This window comes from Mobula birostris, chromosome 2 (genome assembly GCF_030028105.1).
Source record: "Mobula birostris isolate sMobBir1 chromosome 2, sMobBir1.hap1, whole genome shotgun sequence".
Taxonomy (NCBI): Eukaryota; Metazoa; Chordata; class Chondrichthyes; order Myliobatiformes; family Myliobatidae; genus Mobula; species Mobula birostris.
This window is the reverse complement of record NC_092371.1, coordinates 96,930,449-96,943,883: the sequence shown is the minus strand read 5'-3', so window position 1 is coordinate 96,943,883 and position 13,435 is coordinate 96,930,449. Positions and strand designations below refer to the sequence as shown.

At 40.6% G+C, this 13,435-nt stretch overlaps 1 long non-coding RNA gene across 1 annotated transcript in view; it reads left to right on the top strand.

Annotated features, from left to right (window-relative positions):
* Positions 1-13,188, top strand: part of LOC140188907 (uncharacterized) — a 146,815-nt gene extending 133,627 nt beyond the window's left edge. Inside the window, exon 7 of the long non-coding RNA XR_011883418.1 lies at positions 12,739-13,188. This is a non-coding gene — a long non-coding RNA (uncharacterized lncRNA). The remainder of the gene's footprint in view (positions 1-12,738) is intronic.
* The last annotated feature ends 247 nt before the right edge of the window (positions 13,189-13,435 follow it).

Here is a 13,435-nt window from a genome sequence, read left to right as displayed (position 1 = left end):
CCTTGATGTGTCTTTGCACATTACTGTTTATCTGCACTGCTCTTTCTCTGTAACTGTGACTGTGGCACTGTGGTATTGTTTTATCTTGTACTACCTCAATGAACTGGCATAATGAATTTATCTATATGAATGGTATGCACATTTTTCACTGTCTTGGTACATGGGACAATATTAAATGAAAGTTCAAAGTAAATTTATTATCAAAGTATATAAATGCCATATACTACCTTGAGATTCATTTTCTTGCAGGCATTCACAGTAGAACAAAGAAATACAACAGAATCAATGAAAAACACACACGTATAAAGACTGACAAACAATATGCGAAAGAAAACAAACAGTGCAAAAATAAAAAATAGCAAATAATAACAATAGATATACAAGTAAATAAACAATTTTTAAAAATTTTATTTAGAGATACAGCACGATAAAAGGCCCTTCTGGCCCAATGAGTCCATGCTGCCTAATTACACCCATGTGACCAATTAACATACTTACTTAATCTTTAGGATTTGAGAGAAAACCAGAGCACCCAAAGGGATCTCACACGGTCATGGGGAGAAGACACAAACTCCTTACGGACAATGGCAGGAATTATACCTAGGTTGTTGGTGCAGTAAAGCATTGTGCTAACTGCAACACTATCATGCCACCCTACTAATACTGAGAACATGACTTGTAGCATCCTTGCAAGTGTCCACAGGTTGTGAAATCAGTTTAGTGTTGAAGTGAGTGAAGTTATGCACGCTGGTTTAGCAGCCTGACGGTCAAAGGCAATAACTGTTCCAGAACCTGGTTGTGTGGAACAGAAGGCTTCTGTATCTCCTCCCTGATGGCAATAGTGAGAAGAGACGGTGGCCTGGATGGCTGGGGTCCTTGATGATGGATGCAGCTTTCTGTAGCAGCGCTCCTTTTAGATGTGTTCAATAGTGGGGAGGGCTTTTCCTGTGATGAACTGGACTTTTTAAAAAAAATTGATTTGACATTCTGTTCAATTTGCCAATTTACCAGCTTACCAATTTTTAAAAAATAAATTGTGAATAAATGCCATTTCTGCAACAATCTTTATGGGAAGCCATCTTTCGTCAAGTTGAAGAGCAACTTTTTATCCTTAATTTCTCCTTTGTTTTAAAGATAAGTAAATATTCATTTTGCCGTGTTTTCAGTGTCCATATACACTTTTCTCATTAATCTAAATTTCTTTTCAGACGCCCTTTGGAAATTCAGGTATATTAAATCTATTGCATTACTCTCTCTGTTGTCCAGTAATGCTATAGAAATCCATGTTGAATGTACATCAACGCAGACATGAGGAATTCTGCAGGTGCTGGAAATTCAAGCAACACACATCAAAGTTGCTGGTGAACGCAGCAGGCCAGGCAGCATCTTTAGGAAGAGGTACAGTCGACGTTTCGGGCCGAGATCCTTCGTCAGAACTAAGGAAGAGCTAGTAAGAGATTTGAAAGTGGGAGGGGAAGGGGGAGATCCAAAATGATAGGAGAAGACAGGAGGGGGAGGGATGGAGCCAAGAGCTGGACAGGTGATAGGCAAAAGGGATATGAGGGGATCATGGGACAGGAGGCCCAGGGAGAAGGAAAAGTGGGGGGGGGGGGGAACCCAGAGGATGGGCAAGGGGTATAGTTAGAGGGACAGTGGGAGAAAAAGGAGAGAGAAAGAGAAAGAATGTGTGTATATAAATAAATAACGGATGAGGTACGAGGGGGAGTTGGGGCATTAGCGGAAGTTAGAGAAGTCAGTGTTCATGCCATCAGGTTGGAGGCTACCCAGACGGAATATAAGGTGTTGTTCCTCCAACCTGAGTGTGGCTTCATCTTTACAGTAGAGGAGGCCGTGGATAGACATATCAGAATGGGATGTGGAATTAAAATGTATGGCCACTCGGAGATCCCATCCGTTATTTATTTATATACACACATTCTTTCTCTCACTCTCCTTTTTCTCCCTCTGTCTCTCTGACTACACCCCTTGCCCATCCTCTGGGTTTTCCCCCCCTCCCCTTTTTCCTTCTCCCTGGGGCCTCCTGTCCCATGATCCTCTCATATCCCTTTTGCCAATCACCTGTCCAGCTCTTGGCTCCATCCCTCCCCTTCCTGTCTTCCCCTATCATTTTGGATCTCCCCCTCCCCCTCCACTTTCAAATCTCTTACTAGATCTTCCTCCAGTTAGTCCTGACAAAGGGTCTCGGCCCGAAACATCGACTGTACCTCTTCCTAGAGATGCTGCCTGGCCTGAAGCGTTCACCAGCAACTTTGATGAATATATATCATTATACTTTAGGTTTCTAGAGTTTTAATTAGTTTTCCATTATTTTCTCATAATTAATCAGATTACACATAAAACACACTTGGCTTGCAGAAGGCCTTCAGGAAGGGGTAACCTGCCAACCTTCCCTAGTTCAACCTATTGTGATTCCAGATTCGGAATGGCAATTATACTACTCAGTTCAAGGGTAATTTAGCATGCACATCAAAATTAGCCTGGTCAGCAATATCCATATCCTACAGTTAAATAAATAAAACATTAATCTGGTTGGTCTGTGGTTCATCAGATAATTCCATCCCTCTTCCTGAAAATAGATATTATGATGACCAATTATATCCACTATTATTACTGTATATCTGCCTGTTGATACCATTTCCCAACAATATTTTGATTATATGTTACAAGGTTTTTCCTGTCTCCTTCCTAGATCCTTTTAAAATGCACATTATCAAATCCTTCTGGAGTAGGAGTTTTATTGTCTTTGAATTCATTTATGCACATTCCCTTGTATTTTAAATATGGTTCTATCATTTCTAATCTAATCATCCAACATCTTTTGTTACATGATTCCTTTTCTTAGTTTAATATTAATGTGAAATTATAAAATCAGTAACATTCAGACCAAAAATAGGCCCTTTGGCCCATCAAGTCCACGCCAATCATTAGCTATCCATAGTAATACCATTTACTGTCAATTGGTCCAGAGCCTTCAGTGTTGTGGCAACTCAAGTGCTTTTCAGACCATTTAAAATCCCTTGAGAGCATCTGCCTCCACAACCAACTTAGGCAGTGCCATAGGATATAAAATTTCTATCTGGTTGTATCACCATCTGGTATGGAGGGGGCCACTGCAAAGGATCGGAAAAGGCTGCAGATGGCTGTAACTTTGGCCAGCTCAATCATGGACCTCCCAATCGTCAAAGAAGTTTTCAAAAAATGCTGCTGCAAAAGGCAGCATCCATCATTAAGAACCCCACCACCCAGGCCATGCTCTCTTCTCACTACTGCCACCAGAGAGGAGGTCTAGGAACATGAAGACACATACTCAATGTTTTAGAAACAAACTTCTTCCCCTCCACCATCAGTTTTCTGAATGGACATTGAACCCATGCACACTACCTCACTATTCCTGCTCTGTTTTTGCACTACTTGTTTATTTGTTATATACACACACTCAGTGGTCATTTTATTAGGTACGGCTGTACACCTGTTTGTTAATGTGAATATCTAATCAGTCAATCATGTGGCAGCAAGTCATACAGACACGCTCAAGAGGTTCAGTTGTTATTCAGACTCAACATCAGAAGGGGAAGAAATGTGATCCAGGTGACATTGGCCATGGAATGATTGTTGGTGTCAGACAGGGTGGCTTGAGTATCTTAGAAACTGCTGATCTGGGATTTTCACGCTCGACAGTCTCCAGAGTTTACAGAAAATGGTGTTAAAACTTTTTTTAAAAATCCAGTGGGTGGCAGTTTTGTGGGTGAAAATGCCTCGTTAATGAGAGAGGTCAGAGGAGAATGGACAGACTGGTTAAAGCTGACAGGAAGGTGACCGTAATTCAGATAACCACACATTACAGCAGTGGTATGAAGAAGAGCATCTCTGAACACACGTGAAGTGGGTGGCCTACAGCAGCAGAAGACCACGAACATACACTCTGTGGCAACTTTATTAGAAACAGGAGGTACTCAAAAATGTCATCACACTGTACATTTCTCATTGTATTTGATGTATTGCACAGTACTGCTGCTGTAAAACAATACATTTCACCATATGTCAGTGATCTTTATTCAAATCTCCTCTTACTCCTTATCCGAAACTATGCTCTTTAATTTTCGACATAAATATCATTTACTATGACCTGCTGGTAATAATAAGGCATAAACAAACACATCCCAGCCATTCAGTTCACTACCCTAGGCTGTATGATTGACCCAAACATCCTCTCGATCTACCTTCTCCAATTACAATGAAAATGACGTAGGATACTCAGCACAGGCCTTCCCACTCAGTAACGAAGTTTGCTCATCAGGCTTTCCATAGTTACATAAATAGGAAAAAGTGTCCTTCAGAGATCACGAGCCCAACCCCGGCCCCCACCCCCACATCACTATAACCACCAGCAACCCCATGTGAACTATAAACACCTTCCCGTGTCTTGGTTCAAAGGTAGGTTTCCAAATAGAAATAATTAAATCTTAACCCCAAACGTGCTGAAGATTGGAATAACAACATAATACTGTAGCAATGGACTAACAAATGGGGGCGGAGTAGGAGAGAATGAACACGCATGAACCCTGAAGGACAAACCCTCCCTGGTATTTGGACAAATGATTTCAAGCCAAATCCCTTTATGCACCCACCCTTTATGTCTGTTATAGTTCACACACCAACCAGCCTCTCACTGGGGAATACAAGATAATTCAGAACGAATTGCCTCAAACGGCAGCCAAATTATGGTGTCTCGCAGACAGGCGTAGGCCAAGCGGAATAACAGAGGTGGAACTGGCGTGAGGTGGTTCCCACTAGATCCCACACATTAAACTCATCCCGGCTCCATTCCCAGCCCTCATTCTTGACCGCAATCTGATGCTTGTCGGGCCGGTTCCAGGCAGCTTGTCTGGCCTCATTTGCTTTGCAAATCTCTGCACAAAGATTTTTTTTATTGGATGAGGTTGGGGGAAAAAAATAACAAGGAGGGTGAACGTGGTCCACAGCGCGCAGCGGTGCCGGGTGTTGCTGGGGACGAACCCGGAAAAGGGATCCTGAGATCAGTGTGAACATTTAGATTCATTGACCGGGACGCCAATACAATGTGAAAATTGCCACTGTACGCGGAAAGAAGACGCACAGTAAAAGCGCCGGAGCTCGAAGCCGGCTCGATGGCATTAAGGAAAGGGAACAGGACAGTATGAGACTTACCTCTTTCTCCTCTGGATGCCGCGGGAGCAGCGAGTGCATCGGGGGAAGCGGCGCCGGTCGTTGAAATACGGCAGGTTCAGTATCCCAGCGACGCCCATCGGCAGCGGGCAGAGAAAGGAGAGGCAGTGAATGGAAAGATTCATTCAGCAACAGAGGAGACCTCTGGCAAGTGCTAATCGGGTTATTTTTGCGGAAATAAAGGGAACTTACCCGATTTCAGCATTCGGCTTTTAAATCTGACGTTGCTGACCATTGTGGCAGATTTAAATCCCTCCAAGACCGGAGAACACGGAGCTTGCTTCACCGAGAGAGCCAGGATTACTGACAGAGTGAAAACTGGTACCCAGCGCAATCAGAGAGCCAATTGCATGCAGCGGGGGAAGGCACGGAACCAATCACGTACATGATTTAGACAGAGTGTACAATTCTGTGCGCAAGGAGCCAATCAGGCGTATGACACATCCTTGTTCAGCCAATCGTGGCGTGAATTTCTACCTGTAAGCCAATCAACAGTACTATAAATGGCTAATGTATAATCAATCAGGTGCAAAGGCCGTCTCGGTTAGTCCAATCAGAGAAGCTGAGCAGGCATAACGAGCCAATCAAGTGAACGTACTTGCAAGGAATTAAAAACGGATAAACAACAAGGAAAAACAAACAGATCAAGAGATACTGCGAATAGTGAGACAACTATTGCAAGAGTCAACCCTTTGAAAATGTAAGGATTTATGACAGGAAAGTGTGAGGTAAACTGGAAATGAACGAAGAAGTACAGATTGGCTCCGGAGACGGCGGAAATTGTTCGATGTAGATCAGGAGCGGGTTACACGCATCGCCCGATTTTCCTTCTCAATAATTTTCGGTATCAATTAACAATGGCGCGGCCAGCTCTGGGAGGAAGAGACCTCAAAACATTAATGTTTACTTTTCAGACTGAGATATATTAAGATAGTTTACATTCTTAAAACAAAAATGAAGATGTTTCCGACTGAGCCCAGAAATGTCAGTAATCAGACATTCAAGATTGAGGTAATCTGTTATTGGTTACCGCGAGGAGAACATCGCAGTGCACAGCTGGCTTGCCAATCCGATGGCGAAAATTGGAGATGTTTGCTCAATGTCCAGATCTTATTTCAAACTACTTTCTGCTTCTTTTTTTAAAGTCACTTAAAATCAGCCCAGACTTTTATTCTCTCCCTTTCAAAATGTGACCTCTGTGAACTTATCTAATTGGCTTCGATTTCATGAGTAGTTATCAGCCCTGAAGTGTTCTTTAAGCGATTAGTTAATCGCTTCCTCATTTTATGTTCTTAATCGTTGTTTTTCTTTTTTTGGTTAAAGTAAACCATCTCTCTACACAGACAATTCATTTTTTTTCCAGTGGTGTCAAGTTAATCTTTCACCACATTTGGTTCAGCGATGTAGAAACCCCAGAATCGATGCACAAGGAAGTCTATAATTTAACAAGAAATGAGCATGGGGAATCTGTCACTATGTGAAGAGACGAAGGCATTTGGAGAGGAAATAGAGGAAAGAATGATCCAGTGACACGGTGGTGTGAAGAAACAAGGCATAGAACTACATGGGGCAGGATAAACAGCTTGTAATCAGTAGCCACTTTATTAGGTTCTTATGCACCTGCTCATTAATGCAAATATCTAATCAGCCAATCATATGGCAGCAGCTCAATGCATAAAAGCATGGAGACATGGTCAAGAGGTTCAGTTGTTCAGAGCTAACTGGTTTGAGTATCTCAGAAACTGCTGATTTCCTGGGATTTACAGTCATAGTCATAGTCATACTTTATTGATCCCAGGGGGAAATTGGTTTTCGTTACAGTTGCACCATAAATAATAAATAGTCATAGAACCATAAATAGTAATATGTAAATTATGCCAGTAAATTATGAAATAAGTCCAGGACCAGCCTATTGGCACAGGGTGTCTGACCCTCCAAGGGAGGAGTTGTAAAGTTTGATAGCCACAGGCAGGAATGACATCCTATGACGCTCTGTGCTGCATCTTGGAGGAATGAGTCTCTGGCTGAATGTACTCCTGTGCCCACCCAGTACCTTATGTAGTGGATGGGAGACATTGGCCAAGATGGCATGCAATGTAGACAGCATCCTCTTTTCAGACACCACCGTGAGAGAGTCCAGTTCCATCCCCACAACATCACTGGCCTTATGAATGAGTTTGTTGATTCTGTTGGTGTCTGCTACCCTCAGCCTGCTGCCCCAGCACACAACAGCAAACATGATAGCACTGGCCACCACAGACTCGTAGAACATCCTCAGCATTGTCCGGCAGATGTTAAAGGACCTCAGTCTCCTCAGGAAATAGAGACGGCTCTGACCCTTCTTGTAGACAGCCTCAGTGTTCTTTGACCAGTCCAGTTTATTGTCAATTCGTATCCCCAGGTATTTGTAATCCTCCACTATGTCCACACTGACCCCCTGGATGGAAACAGGGGTCACCGGTACCTTAGCTCTCCTCAGGTCTACCACCAGCTCCTTAGTCTTTTTCACATTAAGCTGCAGATAATTCTGCTCACACCATGTGACAAAGTTTCCTACCGTAGCCCTGTACTCAACCTCATCTCCCTTGCTGATGCATCCAACTATGGCAGAGTCATCCGAAAACTTCTGAAGATGACAAGAATCTGTGCAGTAGTTGAAGTCCGAGGTGTAAATGGTGAAGAGAATGGTGCAAAAATAAAACAAAACAAAAAAATAACAAAACAAAAAAATATCCAGTAAGCAGCAATTCTGTGGGTGAAAAGACCTTGGTTAATGAGAGAGGTCAGAGGAGAATACCCAGGCTGGTTCAAGCTAGCAGGAAATTGTAAGTAACTCAAATAACTGTGCTTTACAACAGTGATGTGCAGAAGAGCATCCTTGAATACACAACACAGCAAACATTGAAGTGGATGGGCCACAGCAGGCCATACATTCAGTGGCCACTTTATTGGGTATAGGAGGTAGCCAATAAAGTGGCCACTGAGTGTATATGCAGTAGACAGCAAGTAGATATGCCTTAATTATACCCATCTTCCTATTCACTTGCAGCTATAACTGAATAAATATGTTATATGTGGACTTGGCGACGTGAAAAGGAAAGACTTTGATATTTTAGTACCCTTCAATGAAAATGTTTAGAAATGTAGTCAGGTGTTTTAAATTGGTATTTTGTGCACAACAAGCTCCCACAACTAGTGGTATGAACAACTTATTGAGTGAAAGCGAATATACTTAGGAAAATGCTCCTGCTTGTCATAAAATATTGCCATGGGATTCACGCCTACTTCAAAGAGCAGATATTAATCACTGTTTTTCATTCCAAAATACATTTCTCAGTATCATTCATCTCTGCCCAGCTGCTCTGTCTGGTGCTTTTTGAGTGCTAGTCTTCTCTGCCCATAGCATGTGCTCAACACAATCAAAAGTTCTATTTCTCATTAGCTTCACTGAGGTCACTTTCTGTGTTGTAGCCAACAGACTTTCTGAAATCATTTCTGGAATTTGCCACTGCTTGTAAATTTCTAATTCAAAATTCATTATTAGCTTTCATTTATGTAGAATTACACGATGTGTAGAGATATATATGGTACAAAAAACCAGCCACTTGGCTCAGAGATTCATGTTGCTATTTATTTACTCTTGTCTCTTCCTGACATTCCTTGACTATCAGTAAACCTTTGCATTCCCTCTCCTTCTTGTGTTTATCCAGCCTCTACATGTATATTATCCTACAGATTTACATTCCCCCAGCTTCTAGGCAGAGAATTTGCCTGTTTGATTTCTTTGTGACAAGGATATCTCGATAAAATCTAACTTTGATTATCCACATATCTCTTTATTGCCTACTTGTATCAAATCATATTATAACTTCAAAATTTGATCCCTTGGCTGAGGTGTAAACAGATTATCTGGTTATTATATTGGTTTCTGTGGAGGAATGCAGTGAACAAATTAGAAGCTCAGTTTCAACATTACAGAAGTGGTGTTCTGACAAATGTGCTTATTGACTATAGGTTCCATGATGGCTTGAGGCCAAGAAAGATATAGAATTGCAATCTTTCTTTTAAAACCTTCAATCATTTTTATACTTTTCTGACAATGCCCTTGCAACACTTGCTGCACCTTTTCTTCAGCATACAGCAGAAATTATATGCTATTTTCCAACTAAACAAATGTTCAACACAACAATGTCGGTTTGATTTTTATTAGAATTTTTCCTAAATTCTATTTAATTCCAATTTAGAATTTAATTCCAATTTAATTCCCATTGCCATTGGTTTGTTATATTATTTTCCTTTCCCTCTCCCTTTTTTTTTTGCTTCTCAAAATCAGTGTTGTCCGTGTATTTCTCCAGTCCTCATCATACTTCTGTTATTCTTAATTTTTATTTCAGTATTTACTATGTTATGGTCATTATTGCTTAGATGCTTCCTTCCCTCTCTTCTGTAATACATCGTAGTTCATTTGCCAGTGCTCCAACCAACACCAAGATCTTCTCCGTTGGATTCCCTACATATTCTTTTCAGTTCAACTTTATTTATGATCTATTTCTAATATACCACACAGGCTACTGCTTCTGGTATTGGCAATAGGTTATGTTATGATGCAGGGAACATCTCAGTTGATTACCTAATACTTATCTACTTCTGGTGTACAAAATAGCTGCATGATAGTTGTGTAATTTCATGAAAAAGCTGCATCTATTAAATTCCTCTCCCAGTCTCTTCAGCCATTTGTATTTGGAGCCATGTGTTAAATTCCTCATTGGGATAACCTCATTAGCTCAGTTCAATGGGTCTGCAGCCTGGATTCGCCCATTTGATTTGTAGAGGAATCAATCTGACTGTTACAAATGGATCAGAAGAAGATAGAAACTATTTCACAGTGGCAGATGTCCATATTATTAACGGAAGTCATCTTAAACCGTTTCACACTGCTCATCATCAGCAGTTGTTTTTTCTCCAATGCCAGGGGATGCAATGTCTGTGAATGTGATTCCGCAGTGACTTTTAGGTTATCATTCTGCTTATGTCCATTAGAATAGAATTAACATGTTTGCTGTGCCATTGACCAGAAATCACAGGACAACAAGAATACACCCATCAGATCTTTGAACCTCTCTTGCCATTTATTGATCTCACGTCTGAAGTGTATCCTAACCCATCATCTGAACTGAAAAAACTGCTGTCAGATTTAAAACTGAGTTGACAACTGTATTTTTGTCCCACTTCTATGTCACAATCAGTGGAGAAGTGGTTCATAATGTTTCTGTTGATGCGTTTGACTCTGGTTTTAAGGTTCTGTTTGTTCCACTTTCCTCCTACTCTGTAGGTTCCTTTCAAAATCCTAAACTCAGTGAAGTACAGCAGCACAGGAAATGCAAGACTAACTGACTTACTTTCCTTTTGATCTAAATCACTTGGCTGTAATGACATTCTAGTAAATCTGCATTGTATTCTGTCCAGATTTTGTAATAGCATTTCACAGCTATGCGTGCATTATTCCAGATGTGATTTAAACAGAACTTTGTACAACTGTGGCTAAGCTTCCTCTCCTACATAGTCTGTATTTATGATTATAAATTTAATATTTTATTAGTCTTGCTGATGATTTTTGTATATCTGATTACTGCACTCAGCGACCACTTTACTAAGTACCTAATGCACCTCGTTTGTGTTTTCTGCTGCTATACCCCATCCATTTCAAGATTCAACATGGTTCTGCATTGTGAGATGCTCTTCTGCACATCACTGGTGTAATGCATGTTTATCTGAGTTATTATTGCCTTCCTTTCAGCTTGAACCAGTCTAGCAATCATTTCAGACCTCTCTCATTAACAAGACATTTTCGCTCATAGAACTGCTGCTCACTGGATTTTCTTTTTGTTTTATTTTTTGTATCATTCTCTGTAAACTCTAAAGACGGTTGTGCTTGAAAATCCCAGGAGATCGGCAGTTTATGAGATACTCAAACCACCCCATCTGGCAGCAACAATCATTCCATAATCAAAGTCACTTAGATTGCATTTCTTTCCCATTCTGATGTTTGGTCTTTACAACAACAGAACATCTTGACTGTGCCTGCATGCTTTTATACAATGAATTGCTGCCACATGATTGGCTGATTAGATATTTATATTAAAGAGCATGTGTACAGGTGTACCTACTAAACTGGCCACTGAGTTCACTTTCTACAGAAACACCACTTTGGATCTTCCATTCTCTTTACTGTCAATTCATAGTTTAGTTTAAACTGCTTGGTGGTAAGATATAATACTCTTTCTGTCTCCACAAATGACACTTGTGTACTTTCATATTTTCTGATTTAATCCCATGGATCAATTACTCTTTAGTGCCTGTGCTATTTCTTATACTATTTTCTTTCTCATGCTTATCCCTGAATGCTCACATTGTTGGTTCAAATTAGATTTCCCTTCAATGTCAGGTTACTTCAAAACAAATTAGGTTTGCAGATGATGCAAGACTAAATGGGATGAAGCATGAGAGAAAGTGGTGGATGTGGGTTCGATTGCCGTATTTAAGAGAAGTTTGGATAAGGACTTGGTTACAGTGTCCATGGTCCAGGTGCAAGTCAATGTGACTGGGCGAAATATCATTTTGGCATAGACTAGATGGACCGAACAGCCTGTTTTTGTGCTATAGTGCTCTATGATTCTGACATTATGTTAGTATGGAAAAACGTATTTAGAAAGTAAGCTTCAGTGAGATATGGACAAGCTGAATGAGTGTGGAGAATGCAGTAAATGGAATAGTATCTGGGAAAAGATCATTCATTTTGCTGGACTCAAGACAAAAGCATGAGATGCTTTGGTCAGTATTGATATTCGAAGTAACCTGGGTGTGCTTGTACACAAGTCACTGAGTACCAACATGTAGGTGCAGAAGGCAGTCAAATATTAGCTTTCATGACAAGAGTGATTGGAAAGGAGAACCTATTACAACTGTTGGAATGATGGAACAGTTCAAGCAGCAAGATGGTTTATTTCTGTTCCTATCTTTTCTTGTATTTTGTTCTTTGTAATGGTCACATATCATTCTTTACAAGTTGTAATGAAGCCTCTAATTCATTCATCTGTCTTCTGTTTTGTACTTTTATTTGCAAGAGTACTGTGCAGAGACAGGCCTTTAGTGCAGAATGTCTATATCAAACAAACTTCTGAATTAAATTACATCTCTTCTGCCTGTACATGATCCATATTCCTCCATCCCTATGTATTCATGGTAACCTTGCGTTTCTCCCTGCCCTCCCCCCACCTTCTAAATTTAACTCTTCATTTTTTATGCTCCAGTCCTGCTGAAGGGTCTCAGACTGAAACATTGACTGTATTCATTTCCATAGCCGCTGTCTGGCCTACTGAGTTCCTCCAGCATTCTGTGTGTGTTGTTTGAATTCAGCATCTGCAGGTTTTCTCATTTGTGATATTCATGATAAACACTACAGTTGTATCTATATTTTCAAATTTCAAAGTAAATGATATCGTATCCGTTAAGTAGGGACCGTGGACAATTCTGATTTGATGGAGATGGACATGAAAGCACAGAGGGACATCTGGAAAAATTTCTGAAACGCCAGTTTGCTGCTGTTGTTACTGCGTGAATCGGGAATCCTTCGGAGGGAAGGCCTCAAAATCCCTGGCTTTGCCTGCTGTTGGTGACCAAGATGGACATCGAATCATTCGGATAGAGATGGCACTTAGTACTCGGTGTCGGAGAGCTGATCAGAGTTCGAAGTTTTCAGATGACTCAGAGTCGGACCATGGTCAGGTATGGCAGGGAGAGTTTTTCTTCCTTCTCCCATCTGTGTGAAATGTGGGACATTTGAGAGACTTTGAACTTTTTACTGTGCTCATGGACTTCTTCATCAAGTTATGGTATTGTTGCACTGTTGTAACTATATGTTATAATTATGTGGTTTTGTTAGTTTTTTTCAGTCTTGGTCTGTCCTGTGTTTTGTGATATCACACTGGAGGAAATATTGTATCATTTCTTAATGCATGCGTTACTAAATGACAATAAAAGAGGACTGCATGTCTTCATAATCTAAAAGTACATATGTCACTGTATGTTATCCTGAGATTTACTTTCTTGCAAGCTTTCAAAATAGAACAAAGAAATACAATAGAATCTATAAAAGACTGACAAACAACCAATATACAAAACAATGTGCAAATAAAAAAAAACAATAAAT